This window comes from Colius striatus, chromosome Z (genome assembly GCF_028858725.1).
Source record: "Colius striatus isolate bColStr4 chromosome Z, bColStr4.1.hap1, whole genome shotgun sequence".
Lineage (NCBI taxonomy): Eukaryota > Metazoa > Chordata > Aves > Coliiformes > Coliidae > Colius > Colius striatus.
The window spans coordinates 64,518,265-64,535,981 of NC_084790.1; positions in this window are offsets into that span (position 1 = coordinate 64,518,265).

A 17,717-nucleotide genomic window follows, 5' to 3' on the forward strand; every position below is an offset into this window, starting at 1 on the left:
TTTGTTCTATTATCTTTCAAAGGCTTGTTGCAATGTTGGACAGAATATATTTTCACAAATTAATTAGCAATTCTGAAAAAGTATTAATTCTGTTAAGTCTGCTCTAATTTTGTAATTTGGACCTGCTTCAATGAGAAAGTCAAAACCAGACACAATTCCATATAGGATAGCTACTAAGAAAATGTTGGCAAAAAGAATATATTTAAAATGATGTTCTTGAATTAGACAGGAGTACAGAATTATCTTAGCTGTAGACAGCATCAGGAAAAAAAAATATTCATTCTTGAAGATTCTTGGTTTTAATTTGATAGAGTAATTCTACATACCTTCATATTCTGAGATAATAGCTGACCACTGCTCATTTTAGTACCATTCATTTAAATGTGGAAAAGGAGGTATTTTTGTATGCTTGCAAATGCAAAATTCGCTTAATGGAAAAATAGCAAATGTGAAAAAGCGATCAAAGGAAAGTAGAGAGGGATGAAGTTGGAAGATGGAGGTAGCACTCATGAATAATGTACTGAAGAGGACATAAGACAAGAGCTGCACAGTATAGAGCTGCCTTTTAGGTCCTCTTTCTTCATTGTGCAAAATGGAAAGTGGTCACTATGGTGTGTTCAAAGCACTGATATGTCTGGTTAAAATGATGAGTTTACCGGGACCGCCCTTTACCTGTGATCTAGCACCAATTTCTGTATTATTTATAACATCTTCCTCTTTTCTCTAAATAGAATTTTTGCTGTTACAGGAGATCTAGAGCTGGAGGAGTTAAGGAAAACCTATAGAACACACGTGACAAACTTACTGTAGAGATGTACTTTTAAATAAAGATGGACTTTTGTACTATCAGACAGGTACATAGGTAACAACTTTGTGCTGCAGATCTTCTGTAGAAAATCCTTGGTTTTCAACAAAATGACTCAAATGCAGGGTTTTTTTCTGAGTAAATTCTAACATATTCATAATTTCCAGATAGATATATCCTGGACTTTTATTTCTTAGTTGTTTTAAAGCACATTTCTTTATAATTTGCTTTCTGTTTCAGTGTAATTCTTGTGTTACTCTGCTCTGCTTTGTTGCTCTTTGTCTATTTTAGTATATTTTAAGGCTTTTATGTAAGCGACTCCTGCTCTCTAATGATATGGTGCTGGGTTTAGATTTGTCATGGAACAGCACTGAAAAGGTTGATGAAATCTCTTTCTGTTCTATGGAAAAACATTTTCTGGCATGTGTTTGTGCTCTGCCAAGCAAAATATTTCCAGTTGTGTGTGTTTTCATTCAGATACTTCCTCTCATAGAAAATCAGCACTGTCTGTAACACTTTCACTCTCCTATCAGTAAGAAAGAAAAGCCTGACTCTCAAAAACAAAGTTCCATTTCAGTCTTAACAATTTCAAATCTGAGCTGCCCTCTGAATGTCTGGGGTCACTGTGTTCCTCTCCTGTGTACTTAATATTTGCCAAATGTATCTCATGAAATAATCATACAGTGGAAAAAAAGAGTCTGCTTATAGGCAGGAAAGCTTTAGAAAGTGTGTTGAAGAAGCATAACAAGAATATCTACATAAATGAAAAATCTAACATTCAGAAGACTACCAGATGTCTGGATTTCCCTAGGCATGTATTTTATTTTCTACCTGGTAATTCTTTATTGGGAGATCATGAGGAAGTTCTGTATTTACCTAAGACTTCTACTATTCAGTAGTTACAGCTAGGCAACTATGTGTCTGGAAAATCTAGACATGTCCACATAGTCTGTATAGTAAATTCAGTGTACACCAAAATAACGATTTACTCTCTATGTACATACAGTTTCCCATAGATTGATTTTACTGTGGAAGTTTTAAATGAAAAATGTGTAAATATGGTCTCTGGAAAATCCTGAGCAAAAATAGATTAGCCATACTTCCTATCTAGGTTTGATTTCCTGTTTTTACCACAAAGACCTTCCCTAGTTTTTCAGTTCACTACCTTTTTTTTCTTGGGTGAATTAATTTTCTGAATTAACAATTAAGTGACTGCTCACACTCTCTTTGCACATCCTCCTTCTTTCGTCTGCATCTCAGAGTTTCTGGCATGACTTTGGCATGCATTTAGAGTTCTTTTAGGGTAAATGTGACACCTACTTCACTCTAGAAATCTGTTCCTGTGTCTTCTGCTGATCTACTCTCCTTTTAATCTTTCCATCTCTGTATTTCCCTTCCCTTGTCACTATACCTTTCCTTCAATGACGCTCATTTTCCCTTTCACTTTTCTACTTCATGAAAAAAGGATATTTTTCAGACTTCTCTTCTTGATTTGCCTTATCACTCCTCCATTTCTGCCTCCATGCCCCAATACTGCAGATTTTCAGACTTGTCCTTTGCTGTAATGCCTATTGCTTCAAGGTGCAGTGTGACTTAGTTCTTGTCAACACCTGTTATCTTACTCCATGCCCAATTTTGGTCTTTGCCTTTATCTATTTGCTCCAGAGAAGACTATCAGTAATTCTTGTTATCACCTCTTTTTTTACCAGTTGTTTCTCTGATGTTATTGCTCATTAAATAAGGTAGATAACTGAGAGCAGGGGATCTTTCTAACCCTTTGATTTTGTGGAGCACCATGTAGATTTTTAATAATACAACTTTATAAACATTAGATACCATACCTATCAATGCCTTCTATACTAATTTTCAAATTAAAAAGCTACTGTCAGATTTCTGCTCTGGACTGGACTGTAAGGCTGCCCCAAGATTTAAATTTTGCTGTCCCTTCTTTGACATTTTCCTCTAGTAGCTGCCTATGTAGTTTTTTCTCTGGACTTGCAATATCTTCTGTCCTAGTGGAAGCAGCTTTTGCTTAGTTCAGTTAGTTACTTAGTACTTATTGGAAAGGAGATCTTGCATTAGAGGATTAATGAAAGGATAAAGAAATCTGAAGAAAGTGAGTGTCCTTTAAAGTGCAGACAGTGACAGGTGTATTGTCAGAAATTACTAGTTGTGTATGAGAACTCATTTGTTTGATAGTTGATCCATGTGGTCTACAGAAGTATCCTGGCTTTGGTGAAGAACTATTCCTTCATATGTCAGAACATGGAACATAAATAGGAACATGAATTTCACAATTCACATGAAAAAATGCAGCTAACATATAAAATTAAAAATAATTTTATGTGACAGTTAGAACCAATACAACCTTAGTAGGGAATGCTTTCTGTTTTAAAGTTAACACAGTCTGTTGGTTTCCTAGACATCTCTCTCAAATACAAAAGTTTAACCTTGTTTCTTGGATGTTTATCAGAGAATCACCGAATGGTAGGGTTGGAAGGGACCTTTAGAGATCATCTAGTACAACGCCCCTACAGAGGCAGGTCCACCTAGATCAGGTCACACAGGAACATGTCCAGGTGGGTCTTGAAGACCTCCAAGGAAGGCCTTCCAAGACTGAAGAAAAATCCAACATTCAATATTGGGATGCTTCCATTAGTAATTTTTAATCCCACTATTTATTTTTAACCTTTTAAAAACCCAAGAGGGTAATGGATGTTGTTCATTTGTTCGTGAGAACCCCACCATTATTGCTGCTTGTTCTGTAGAAATGGGGTAGTCTGGAGAACACAGCTTTTCAGAGTTTCTTACCAGAAAGGGAGTGTGATGTTTTCATTGCTGGGGGCTGCTACTTGTTTTGCTAACATCAGCATTGCTGAAAAAGGGCTTCTGTTGACTGCAATTGCTTGGAATTTCTGCAAATTCCTATTAAGGGAGATAATGCTTGATGTTAATGCTTTAAGCACTTTGAGCTCAAAGGCTCTGAGCACTGGAACAGGCTGCCAGGGAGGTTGTAAAGTCTCCTCAGTGCCCCTTAGCAGCGAGGCACCCACAAAAAGCACCAGTCGCCTCTTCCTGCGATGTCCATTACCTACTGCAGGTGGAGCAGCTGATGACTTGTTTAGTGGGTTTTCCCCTTTTCTGTATCAACAGAAACTAACAGCGAGGTTTAAAAAAACTTAATTTACACATTCTGACCCAAAACTGAAGTTAGATTTCAAAACTAACACCACTAGGACTATGCATCCCTCTGTACTTAACAACAAAATCTGTATTGGTTGAGAGTGCCGGTCTTCTGCTCTATATATTTCCTTCTTCTCCCATGTATTTTTTTCCTCCTTGCTGATAAGCTGCTGCAATAAAGTTCAAAAGACAATGTGGCTTATTTGCTCTGTGACTTAAGCACCTTTAAGAAAGATCTCTTAAAAGAAATAGATATACCAATTAATATACCCAACATATCTCTGTATTTGTACCACTTGTTTTTTGACTTGAATTTACAAAACTTTTTTCCTCTTTTAAATAAATGTTAGACAGACAAGAGTGTTTGCTTTTACTTTTTTTTCAGCTGCAATCTCAGTTGCTGCTACTCGTCAAAGGTGAAATATTAGTACATTAAACATTATTTCTTCTTTTGTTCTAAAGGTGACCTGTTAATTTCTGTGAATTTTTTTTCCCCTTCTCTAATAAGCTGATGACTGTCTGAAATCTTCCAGTGTGAGAGGAAATAAGAACATTTGTAAAAGATGCAAGCTCAGTCATCCTTGATCATTCTTGAAGCTTTGTATCAGTACATGCTTTATGACTGTTCGTGTTGGATGGGTGCAGCAGGGATGAGCTTGAACAGGACTGTCAGAAATCAGTTTGTGTTTATTTTGGTACTAAAGAGGATTTTGATCAAGGTTACCCACTCTTCCCTCTGATATTCTGTGCTTGTTTCTTTGAATGCATCGCCTTATTGCATATTTGTCTGTAATATTTTATATTGTGCCAAGATTTCTTTCCTAACTACTATTGAGCTGTTGTATTGTTTTTTTAATCCTGTAAGTCATAGATGATGCAGATATTTATCTTTCTGATGGTGCTAGATCATTCTCAGTGTCATACCCATGAACATTATTTAGTCTTGTTTTGAGTGACTAGGCCAAGACTAACCAGATCTCAGTAACAGGAAATTATTCCTGGCACTCATTCCAGTTTTACTAGATTCAGTTATTTTTCCCCTTGTACACCTGAAACTGTTATTTTCCTTCATTTATCTGTGCCTCTCTTCAACTGACAGTCATGACAATTCAGGTAAAATTGCATGTGCTTTTGTTTATCTAAATGTTACTTTCATCAGTAAGAAAGCCTGGCATTCTCATGATCTTTAGCTGCTCAGTATTTGTATGCCTGTGTTATGAGGTTCCTTCATATCACACCAGATATAAATCAGAAGATGTTGGTGTTGGTAATGCCACAATCAGGATAAATTTAACACTTTTAGCATCCTTTCTGAATTCTTGACCAGGCTTTTAGCTAATAATACGTCAGCATAAACTCCACAGAAATCTTCTAATAGTCACTTATATCAGTATGGATTGTGCCCAAGGTATTATGTGATCTAAAGCATGCTGTTTTTTCTGCAAAAACAATTTTATGTCCTATTGATATTTGAGTTATGCTGCTGTTTGGGTTCCTCTCCATTTTTCGTACTCCTTTTCTAGAGCAATGTTCAAGGACATTGTGGACACCTCCGATATGGGGAGCAGTCCATAGTTTATGATGTACTTGTGCCAGTAGCAGCATCTGCTGTTTGCTATTTTCTTTGGACTCAGCTTTGAGTCGGCAGAAATTAACACATGGTGATCTCTTTGGATACTGGCTTCTGAAAATAATGCCCCTCGGATTTCGAAGGGGAGACCTTTTAAACATGTGCTTACGTTCTGTGATATGATAGTTTTCTTTGGAAATGTGATTCTCTTGAGTTCAATAAAACTTTAATTCTGATATAAACTCTGTTCAGAATTCTTGGCATTTAATTTTTACACTAGCAGAGTTCCAATGACTTCAGCATTACCTCTCTTGAATGGTAGAAAAGGACATGCAATTTATTTATGTAAGAGCAAGCACACATTGCACGTGTTTGGTTGTGTAGACCTATGAAGATAAATTGGAATCAGTGAACCCATGGTGATTTACAAGCGTTAAGCATACAGTGAAGTCTGAGGATAAGAAATGAAAACTGTTTCACAGAGGTTTGGAATGCTAAAAACATCTACTCCAACCTGTGTAATTGTATGGTTGAAGTCCAGATAGCAAAGAAGCACAATGGAGCTGCTCCACACCCAACTACACTCCCACGTTCATAGGATGATAGAGGCCCCATTGATACAGGATGAACAGACTTAGGAAAGACAAGATCAGTTTAGTCCAGTACCAACTAGCAGTACAAATAGAACAGACAGAAGGCAAAATCAGTGAGATGAGGAGAAAACCAGCCCTTTAAGAGCTCCTTTAAGCCATTTAAGACCTCATTCCCACCCCTCCTTTCTTCCTGGGTTCAGCTATCTGTTCCCAAAATCTGTAATCTCTTCTCAGTGGTGCAGGGGGCAGTCTCTCACAAATAGTCTCTTGATGTTTTGTCTTCCTTACAGGAGGAGGACTTCTGTCATGGTTTGACATTACAGCCTTTTCTGGTAAGGGGGAAGGGGCTGTAAAGATGGCTCCTGTAAGATGTTCCTTGAAAGTCTCCCCTGCTCTGAGCCAGACTCCACTTCTGGGGCTGAGACAATTAGACACCTCCATGATCACTTTTTAAGAAGAAGCTGGAAGGGGAGGTTTCTTCCTCCATCTTCTTTCCTTCTTCTGCCCCTTCTTCTTCTTCTGGATGGTGGTGGTGCAAGGAGTAGGAACAGTGAGAGAAACAACCATGTGGACTCCAAGGTCAGTGATGAAAGAGAGGAGGAGATGTGCTGGAGCAGACACTCCCCTGCATTCTATGGAGAGAACTGGTGAAGCTGAGATTTATTTTCATTTCTTTAAAGACCCCACACCAGCGGTAGAGACTCATTTTGATAATGAGCCCGCATCAGGGGCAGAGACTCATTTTGCTAAAGCTGACCCCAGATCAGGGGCAGCGATTCACTTCATGAAAGGCCCCGAGCCAGGGACAGTGATTTTGGCCAGAGGAGGCCGTGTCCCGAGGAAGGGACCCAATATCCACAGCTGCAACTGTGGGGAGGAACCCATGACAAAGCAGCTCATTAAACTTATGCCCAGAAGAGGCCTTGTCCCGAGAGAGGGACCCTGTAACTGCAGAAACTGCAACCGTGGTGACGAATCCGCGCCAGAGATATTCACCAAGGACTGTGTCCCGTGTGAGGGACCCTGTATTGGCAGAAGCCACAGCTGCTGGGAACAATCCACACCAGAGGAGTTCATTAAGGACTGTGTTCTGGGGGAGGAACCCCGTGTTGGAGCAGAGGAAGAATGCCAGGAGTCATCCTCATCTGAGAAGACAGAAGCAGCAGAGCCCATCTGTGAGAGACTGACCACATCCCCCATTCCCTGCCCCCCTGAGCCATTGAGAGGGGAGGAGGTAGAGATATCGGGAGCAGTGAGCTGGGCCTGGGATGAAAGGAGGGATGGGGGAGGGAGATCTTAAAGTGCTGGTTGTAATTTTCTCATCATCCTACTCCCTTTTTGCTTTTATTCCATTCTATTTCTTGTAGAATAATCTTTCCTACTTTCCTCTCTAAGTCGAGTACTGGAGTCTGTTTTGCCCAGAGCCATAACTGGCAGCGAGCCCTCCCTGCCCTTGTCGCAATCCACAACAACCTTGCTTATCTTTTTACTCCCATTTCACTGGGGCCTCTGCCATCCTAACAAGGGTGGGGGTGAATGGGGGCACCAGGTGAGAGACTGTCATGGTGCTGCTGTGCTAGCTGGGCCAAACCATGACAACTCCTCACATTCTTCCCCTGTGCCAATGTGGGGTGCCTCCCATAGGATACCATTCTTAATGAGCCTCTCCTATGGGTTTCCCTTCCCAGGAGCTGCAACCTGTCACAGTCACAGTCACAGTCCCTCTGGACACAGACACCTCACGTGCCATGATGTCCTCCAGGAGCTGTCAGCAGATCTCAGCTCCACCACAATCATTAGTGGGTTGGAGGTGGACAGACCCCATCTCACCATGGGATGCAGAGAGGTCTCTTCTCCAGCACACTTCCTCCTCTCTTCCCTTACTTACCTTGGAGTCTGCATGGTCCCTTCTCTCTCATGCAACTTCTTTCCACCTGTAACCCCTCTTCTTTGAACTTCTCCTCAAAAAGTGGTTATAGAAGCACTCAGTTGGCTCAGCCTAGGGGCTATGTCTGACTTAGAGCCAGGGACAGTTTTGAGCAGCCCCTCCCCTGTAACCAGAAATATCTCCACACAAACCCAAGACAGTAATATAGCCTGCATTCACCAGATTATTGCAATGCTGAGGCCAGTAATGCCTGTAGATTAAAGAGTAATTAATTATTCTCAGTTTAAGGACACAAGAACTTCTCTGACTCTGTCAAGGAACAGAACCTACTGTAAAGCAAATAAAGAAAAAATAAAAGATGAACCAGAATTTTTGTGGGGAATAAAAAGAGCAAATAACTAATCCTGCTATGAATTGCACCCTCTCACTGATTTTCACTAGCACACTATGACTATGTAGGTGTAGAGGTCATGGAAAATTGCTTTGAGCTATTCAAAAGAAGCAGCAAAAAAATCACAGAATCACAGAATCTCAAGGGCTAGAAGGGACCTCAAAAGATCATCTAGTCCAACTCCCCTGCCAGAGTATGACCACCTGGAGTAGGTCCCCATTCCCACACTGGAATGTGTCCAGGTGGGTTTTGAATGTCCCCAGAGGTGACTCCACGACCCATCTGGGCATCCTGTTCCAGTGCTCCGTCTCCTTGACAGTGAAGAAGTATTCCCTTATGTTTCTTTGGAATCTCTCATGTTCCAGCTTGTACCTGTTCTCCCTCGTCCTATCATTGGACATCACTGAGAACAACCTGTCTCCATTGTGGAGGAATTTCTGTCTGAAAGAGGCCACGGCCTGGTAGCAGTGAACAACTCATGCTTTGAGAACTAATGTGCAGATTGTCCTTGAGCCGTTCTCGACTGTGAGAAAAGAAGAAGAAAGAATGCCTACATAACAGGCTTGAGCAAGGAGGAGGCTGAAGCAGTATGTGAAACTGCAAGGCTTATTGCAGAAAAGCACAGCTGGCTTTTAGAGAAAGGACCAATTAGAAGTAAACATGCTAGCTTTGCTGCTGATTATAAAAGTCTGATGCTTGTTAGTAAAATTGGAGCTATGATCTACTGACATTGGTGTCCGTCATTTCTCCAGTGGTGCTCTCTCCGACATTTGGCGCCTGAACAGGGATGCTCAGACTGCGCTTAAATGCAGATCGCCTAAATGCGGAAGGATTCCTGAATCTGCACCTCGGCACAAACATTTTGCAAAGGAGGCAGACGAGGACAATTGACTCTTGCAGGCAAATTGCAGGCAAATTGCAGCAAGTGACGGATGGTTGGAGAACACTGGACAGGAGTCGACACTGCAAGGCAAGGAGGCCGCAGGAGCCGGGTGTGAGGTCACGACTCACCTCCCGTAAGGTAGGAAAACTGCCCCCCCCAGCACCCAGGAATACTAGTTGAGGGATGGAGACAGAGGTGGTGGTGCAGTTGTTGGCTAGCATACTCCCTAAGAGAGTTCTGGCTGCCAGCATGAAGAAACTCCATGAGCTGATTAAATGGGCAAGAGAGAGAGGTCACATGCAAGACATACCCTTGATCTTTAGCTCAGAAGAATGGAGAGAGGTGGGAAATCTTCTCTGGGAAGTCACTATTAATGGCAATAAGGACAATATAAGATCAGTAAAGATCTAGATCTTGTTTGGAGAGACGTGATGAATACTTTAAAAGAAATGCAAGCAGAACAGCGTGTGGCCATGGCCGCAGCCCAGGCGTTAGCTGCTACACCGAAGCCGAAGGAGACAGACAGGGGGACGGACAAGCGGCCTGTCGCTGAGCGGGGCATGCTGCGAGGAAAAAAAAAGGAAAGAAAAAACAGAAAGGAGGAATGAAAAGTTCTCCTCTACACAAGAGTTTTTACAACGTCAAGGAGGCGAAAAGGCCCCGGAGCAGAGCCCCCGCGGGAGAGCTGCTTCCCAGTCGACCCCTGCCCGCCGAGTTACCCCTGGGACGAGTTGCAGAGGATGCGAACGGGGAATGCCGAGCGGGCGGAGTCGGGCGGGGGTGCAGCGCAGGATGATCAGGCGAGAGTGGCGGGGCGCGACCCCGTGTTAGGCTGGGCACCATCGGGCACGCGAGGGGAGACAAAGAAAAAGAAAACGCGGGAGAGAGTAATACCGACGCTGCCACCTCCGCCAGGCCCGGCATGGACTGAGCCAGACACCGCCCCCACCCCGGCCCCGCCGCCCCTTCATCCGCAGCCGCCGTCGCGCAACCGCTTTCCGCGTCCGTTAAGTTTCTCCGGAGTGCGCCCCCCCACCGCGCAACGACACCGCCGGCCCCAGCCCTTACGGACTGCTGGGCTCATCCTTTCCATCCTCAATCTGTTGCCTCAACGACTGTAAAAACTGTTGGTCGTGATGCCATGCATTTTACTGTAAATGTGATGATGAATAGTGGTTTTCTTACAGTGGAAACTTTCTAAGGTGTTTTAGGTGTCAGGAATGGAACTTGGAAGAACAGAAAATTTTGGCATTGAGCAGTCAGTAACACATTAAAAAAAAAAAGGATGAAAAAGGTTTATAAAAAGTGGTTTGTGTTTTGGACTCATTGGTGAAGGATTTTTTTTTGATCAGGAGTAAAAAAATGGATTTTGTCATACCATTGATGCTTCAAATGATTGTGGTAAATGGTTTTAGGTAATTTCAACAACCCAAGCAAAACATGTGGGTTACACTGGCCAAAGCAATCAAGCAGTCTACAATATGTTTATCAATGACCACTCCAGATAATCCTTTTTCTACCTGTTTGGTGGGAGTTCCATCAGATGTGACACAATGGCCTGTACCAAATGCATTAAAAACAAATCCCTTAGTTAAGGGTAATGGCAAAGTTGGCAACTGGGATTTGGTCATTTAATGGTTACCAACAATGACAACAGAGCCACAGGAGTTAGAATTATTGGGATCTATAAAGATGGATTCTTGTGTTATGTTTAATTTTACTGGCAATACCAAAAATTTTTTAGACAGGTGTGGATCCCATCCTGGGCATGTATAAGAACACTACGTCTTGGTGCAATTATTCTTCACCAAAAAGATCCAAGTCTAGTCTTGTGCCTATACATTTACCAAAGGGAATTTTTCTGATTTGTGGGGACCAGGCATGGCCTGGAATACCCTCGAGATCACAAGGGGGACTGTGCAGTTTGAGACGACTGACGATCTTGATGCCTAATCACACAATGATTTTGAAACATCATTGTCCAAAACTGTTCGTGCATGCATTTACTAGCGAATGTGATGACCATGTTACCCTTTGGTCTCCCTCAGCAATAATGGCAACTAGTATATTTGCTCCAGGTGTAGGAGTATCTGCTTTATTAACTCAGCTATGCTAATTAGGATGCTGGCTTAGTAAACAAAGCAATCAAACCTCAATAACATTAGAAGGCTTGATTAGTGATGTAAGTAGTATTAGACATGCAACCTTGCAAAATAGAGCTGCTATAGATTTTTTTGCTTTTAGCACAAGTGTAATAATTTTGTTTGTCAGCTGTGCTTTTTTTTCTTTTCAATGTATCAAAGGAAGCTTACGCAAGATTCCTTACCAGGCATGGGTTCCTCAAAAAGAAAAAGGGGTAATTGTGGAGGAGTTTCTGTCTGAAAGAAGCCATGGCCTGGTAGCAGTGAACAACTCATGCTTTGAGAACTAATGTGCAGATTGTCCTTGAGCCATTCTCGACTGTGAGAAAAGAAGAAGAAAGAATGCCTACATGATAACGGGCTTGAGCAAGGAGGAGGCTGAAGCAGTATGTGAAACCGCAAGGCTTATTGCAGAAAAGCGCAGCTGGCTTTTAGAGAAAGGACCAATTAGAAATAGTGTAAACATGCTAGCTTTGCTGCTGATTATAAAAGTCTGATGCTTGTTAGTAAAAGTGGAATTATGACCTACTGATATTGGTGTCCATCATTTCTCCAGTGGTGCTCTCTCCAACACTCCATCTTCCTGACACCAACCCTTTACATATTTATAACATTAATTCATGTGCATCTGTGTGTGCTAAGCATAAACCTGCCAGTCTCATTGTTCTATATTCTAAAAAAGTCATTAGTATAAATGACCTAAATTCTCTGAATATCTCACTTCATTAAGTAGACACATCAAGATGTTTCACCCATCAAGATGTCTGTTTCTTTGCCTTTATGCCCTTCTTATTTGCATGCTTCCTTACACTGAATTGCATTTCAGACTGATAACAGACTTCTATCAAACCATACTCTAACAGTTAGTAACACTTTCCATTGCCTGGGTATACCCGTGTATCTTTTACAGAACAACTGAGAAATGGATAAAAATGCTTTGGGAATCAAAAAAAAAAAAAAAAAAGGCAAACCATAACCATAAATATAAGAGAAGTATGATACTGCAGACAGTCCCTCAGCCAGGGAAGATTGAGTGGAAAAAGAGTAAAGGTTTCCTGTCTTTGATTCATACTTTACGAGAGGTTTCTTTGATGATCACTCTTTTGTGTAGCCAAAGCAATGCTCATTTATCAGACTGTGGTTTAATACAAATGCATCAGGATGAAAACTGAAGGAGGAAGAAGGTTAAATGACAGGCACACCCTGACTTAGAAACTACAGAAATGATGCATGCCTCAGAAAACTGACTGAAAGGAGATCCCTTTTCAGTAGACCCTGAAAACAACAACAAAGATAAAGTGAGCACATTTTCATTTAATATAACATTTAACTTAACTCTGAATTACCATGGAACATTTTTGGAAGTGTTTCTTATGGCAGCGTTAAAACCAAATGAATTCACTGAGATCAATGTTATTGCAGGGTGTAATAGCAAATAAATTCATGTAATTATGGTGAAATAAAAGTGTTCTCAAAATAATTTGTCCATATAATTCTTCATTGCTAAACTCCTATTTGTTCTCTCCTGCAGTGTTGCCCCTCTGCATTTTCCTCTCTCATTGCTGAGGTAGAGTTAGTACCTGGTCATTCACATACAAGGTACAGTATTGTAATCTCCAGAGGTTTTTGCTCATTCGTATCTCTGTGTGTGTGTATCTTTAGACTTACAGGGTGATGTCAGAGATATTCTTGTAAAAGTTAGGGAACTGATTGACTATCAGTGATTTTGATGAGTTTTACAGAGGAAGAAGAGACTGCAAAACTCATCCAGGGTTGAATTTGAGTATGTGAATCACGGTTTCATCCCAAATCTCTTTTTCCATCTTGGTGCTCCAGTTACTTACGCTGATGTAAGTCTGAAGTAACTTATTTGAGATCAGTGGATTTATGTCAAAGTAAAATTAGGGTAAATGAGAAGAGAAACAGGTCTCCATGTGTATTTCTCCTAGGAGTGCTCTTATTATTCTATGATCAAGTCAGAAAGATGAGGAATATTCTTCTTTGTTATGTAAATAATGCAAATAGAAATCAAACTAAGTTTGTTCTGACTTTTCCAGTCAGATTTCCTCCTATCTAATGTGAATGACTCGGACAAAGAGGATTTCTCTGACTATCTGATTATACAACTCATATTTGTAAATTTAAAGGAAGAGTAGAGCAGAAGGCTTTTGAAGTCTGAAAGAGACCTTATTTGATACAGCAAGAAAAATAATCTGACCTAGCTTAATTAAAAAAAAAAATAGAAGGCAATAGGATTAGTTAAGCTTTGTCTTCTAAAGTAGGGCTATTTAAATTTAGTGTAGAAGCCAGCCGGAAGTTTTATTAATTTCTCTTAGTCTTAGAGGAACTTGTTGGTTTTAGAGTGAAATTTTGAGGTTTCTTTGTGAGTGCTTAGGGAAACATTGAGAGAATTTGCTCTTCTAGTATTTCCAGTTAGACATTCTTTCATCAGTAGACTCTTTCAAGGAACTGGATTGATTCTTAGGTGAAGTCACTGGGAAAAAAAAAAAAGGAAAAAAAAGAGGAATTCTTGAATTTAAGGACACTTCTGTGATCCAGTTGGCAATAAACTAAACTGGGGATATTTCATCTTTCTGTCTTGATGAAAACTGGTCTGCATGAGCAGCACTCAGCAGTGGTCAGCAGTGGCTGAGCATGTGCTACCACATGTCAGAGGAGAATTCTGCAGTCCTCAGCAGCCTTGCAGGAATGGACTGGAGCATACCCCATGACAACAGATACCACAAAGAACTTACTTTTCGCTACCATTGTGGCAGGTTTTATATCCGCACATTGCCTGAGGACTCTCCTGTGTCCCACATTTCCTTGAATGGTAAGGAATGCTTTTTGAACTTTCATTCAGCTGTAATTATGAAGAATGCACAATATTTTCTAACTTTTAAGCCCCATCTCAGGAGTGGGTTTTGTCTTCAGTGTGTGGTTTGAGAGTTTAGGGGTTTTAACTTCACTGAAACTAGTTTGTCTGCTTCTACTTTTGTCATCAGCCTTGCTTAATTGGGAGGAAAATCTGGCCTTAAGTCAGAGCTGAGAGGATTTAAGTTAAAAAAAACCCCTAAATAAAATCCCCAGGACTTTGGTATAGAAGCCTTTGTAAATTTTTGTTCCCATTTTTGGCTGTACAGGTAATTGGTGCTTGACAGCTCATTCCTGTTGCATTTCTTTGGTTTGGCTTTGTGTTAGTTACCTAAATTTACTCATTTAGAGGCATCACTGCATGTGGTTTGGCAGGGACATGTTTTCCTAAAGAGACTTTCATGTATGCTTGTCTGCCTGCACTGGAAGCAGCGTTTACTGTATTGTACTTCAAAATGTTATTGTTTGCTTTATTTAGTCGGATAAACAAATATTATGATAATGAAAAGTCCATGAACAAATGGTAACAACAGCAGAACACTAAACATAAGAATTAATTAACAGGAACAGTCAGCTATCCCAGATGTCTGATGTAATTTTGAAGAGAGAACTTGAAATATTGAAGATGTTCAACACAGCACTTAGGAGGGTGGAAAACACCCATGCACTTTAACACATAAATTACAAATGTGATCTCTGTATCCTGTCTTCTAGCTTCTAAATGAATGATACCAAGACTTGCATGCCTACAGCTCATCAATTGCAATGAATGAGGGCTATATTTACTCCTGTTTTCTGCCTATGTGCTTCTTCCCAGTTCTGGATTTATTTTTGTCAGAATGGACCACGAACTAATGGATGGAGGATGGATTCTTTGCATTTTCATTGGTTCAGACCTTTGCATGTTGCCTCAATTTCTTACCTGTCTTGCTTATTTTTAAAAGCTGATCCAGAACTCATGGAAGCTAAAGGATCATACTGAACCAGGAATGTTTCCATTACATCTGTGTTTTCCCTCATTTATTTTACTACACTCTTTTCTGTGCTACATAACTACTGTATACATCTGGTTTTATTCTGCTGAGATTTCAAGGACTCATTTAAAAGCCAGTGAGAGAGTGAAGTCCTGCTGTGCCTGGTAGAGTCCAGATGTCTCAAAATACATTTGATTTCTGATACATCCTGATCTATGCAATGACATTATTTTATTTGGTTGTAAGTAGGGAGTAGAATTGTTCAGAGGCTTCAGATAACCTTGGACACTCTGAAACTGTATGTCACCTTTTAAGATTTTGGACACGTGCTGGTACAAAACCTGCTCTGTAAATAGAATCTTGGCTGCAGACCTCAGCAGGAATAATGTCTAGGGGGCCAGTCTTCCCAGTGGACATTGACAGCCTGTGGTCCAGCTTCCTTCTAAAGAAGGGGCACAAACTAGATATCTTATTACAGACAGCTGGCAAAGATATTCCCAGGTCTTCTGGTATGGAGAAAAGAGCTGTGTGTATTTTCCTTTCTTTCATGCCTATTAGATCAAATGTGATTAGAATTTGCATCTAAAAAAGTTGTATTTAGAAGTCTTCCCAACTCAGATATGACCCTGGGAATTTAAAAAACACAAAACCCAGACTCCTTATCTCTCTTGATTAAGCAAGTGATATCATGGAGATTGGTCAGTTCTGAATCCAGATGAAGATAAATATGAGGTTTGACTTCACTGGAAACAAGAGTTGGCCCTGTGTACTGAACCTGATTTGTAAAATGAGGAAATATTCACTAAAGCGGAGCATTCGCATATTTTCAAATTAAGATCATGGTGAAAATGAATACAGTGCACTCTGATTATTTGACTGACTAGATAGATGTGTGAAATTATATCTCCCATGACTAACACGGGCTGCCTTTTGGATCTCAGTACAATAAGAAGGAAGACAGAACTGCTGGATGTCTTAACAATATTGATCTTTGTATACTTAATAAAAGACTCCTAGAATTGCAAATATTAAAGTATATGTTCTCACGTAGTATATTTCCATGGCCATATTATCTCCATTTAGGAGAAGTGTCTCTATTCTTGACCTATCTGAAAACTGTTTCTGTGCTGTTTGTTTTTACTAATAACCATTAACTATCACCTGCTATTACTTCTGAAAATACAGTGTAGTAGTGTCGGGCTATACCTGGTGTACTTTCTCCTAAGAAAATTTTAAGTTCACTTAAAATAGAGCTAATTCTTTCTTACCTGTATTTCACATACTATTGATTTACACTTTTTTTTTTCCCTCACAGATATTTTATCACCTTCCCCTGACTCATGGCACTGGGGGATTTCCAGGAGCCTGGCTATAGTGTAAATGTGCAATAATGGAAGAAAATCCTTGCTTAAACATCTGTCACCTTCATGGCACTGAGCACCATTTCTACAGGAGGGACTTCTTGTGTCGTAGAGAAAGCCTACTTTTCAAGTTTACTGCTACATCTCTGGCTTAACAAAGTGTGTGATGCCTTCCCTGACACAATGTTTGTACATAAAATTCCAACTGAAAACATAGCAGTTATGTTGGCGGAGACACATGTAAAGGGCAGCACAGTAACGCAGAAAGGTGAGTAGGCAGCTGACCTGTGGGAAAAATGGACAGTTGGAATGGTTTATATACATTCATCTAGTTGCCACAGCACTTTATCACATTTCTTTTTCCTGCAAGCAAGTAGGGTGTGAGCTGACATTTCTCTTGTCAGTAACTGGAGGTGAGGGAAGAAGAGGCAAGGTCGTCAAAGAAAAGTGAAATGAGAAGCAAAGCAGGTCCTAGGAAAGAGAATATTGCCATGAATGTGATAAGAAATACACAAGAAGATTTTATTTTAATTTTTTTTAAGGAAGAAAAGCAGAAGAGAAAAAGAAAGAGTAACAAACAGAAAAGTGAAAGAAATTCTAGAGAGTTGTGAAGGGAAAATTATGGTATAATGAGGAATCCAGGAAATGGCAATAAAGAAATACAAGAACTGAAAAAATAATAAACTTTTAGGACTACCTATTTTCTTCTATTTTATTGGCAGGGATTCTTGAAAGGAGATTCTTTAGGAAGGAGATCAAGTCAGATAGCCAACTTCTGATTGCTAAAACCAATACTGCCTATTATTTTTAAAATAGATTTTTCTTTTGTTTAAATGGCACATTTTGTGTTCCAGTTTCATCCCATTACCCTTTGTCCTGTTGCTACATATCATCGAAAAAAGGGATGTCCCAACCTCCTGACCCCAACCCTTTTTATACTTGTAAATATTCATGGGATCCTCCCCCCACAAGTCTTCTCTTCTTTAGACTGAAAGTTGCAAAGTGTGACATTACAGGCACTTGTTGGAACAACTTCTGGGAGTAGTTGCTGAAT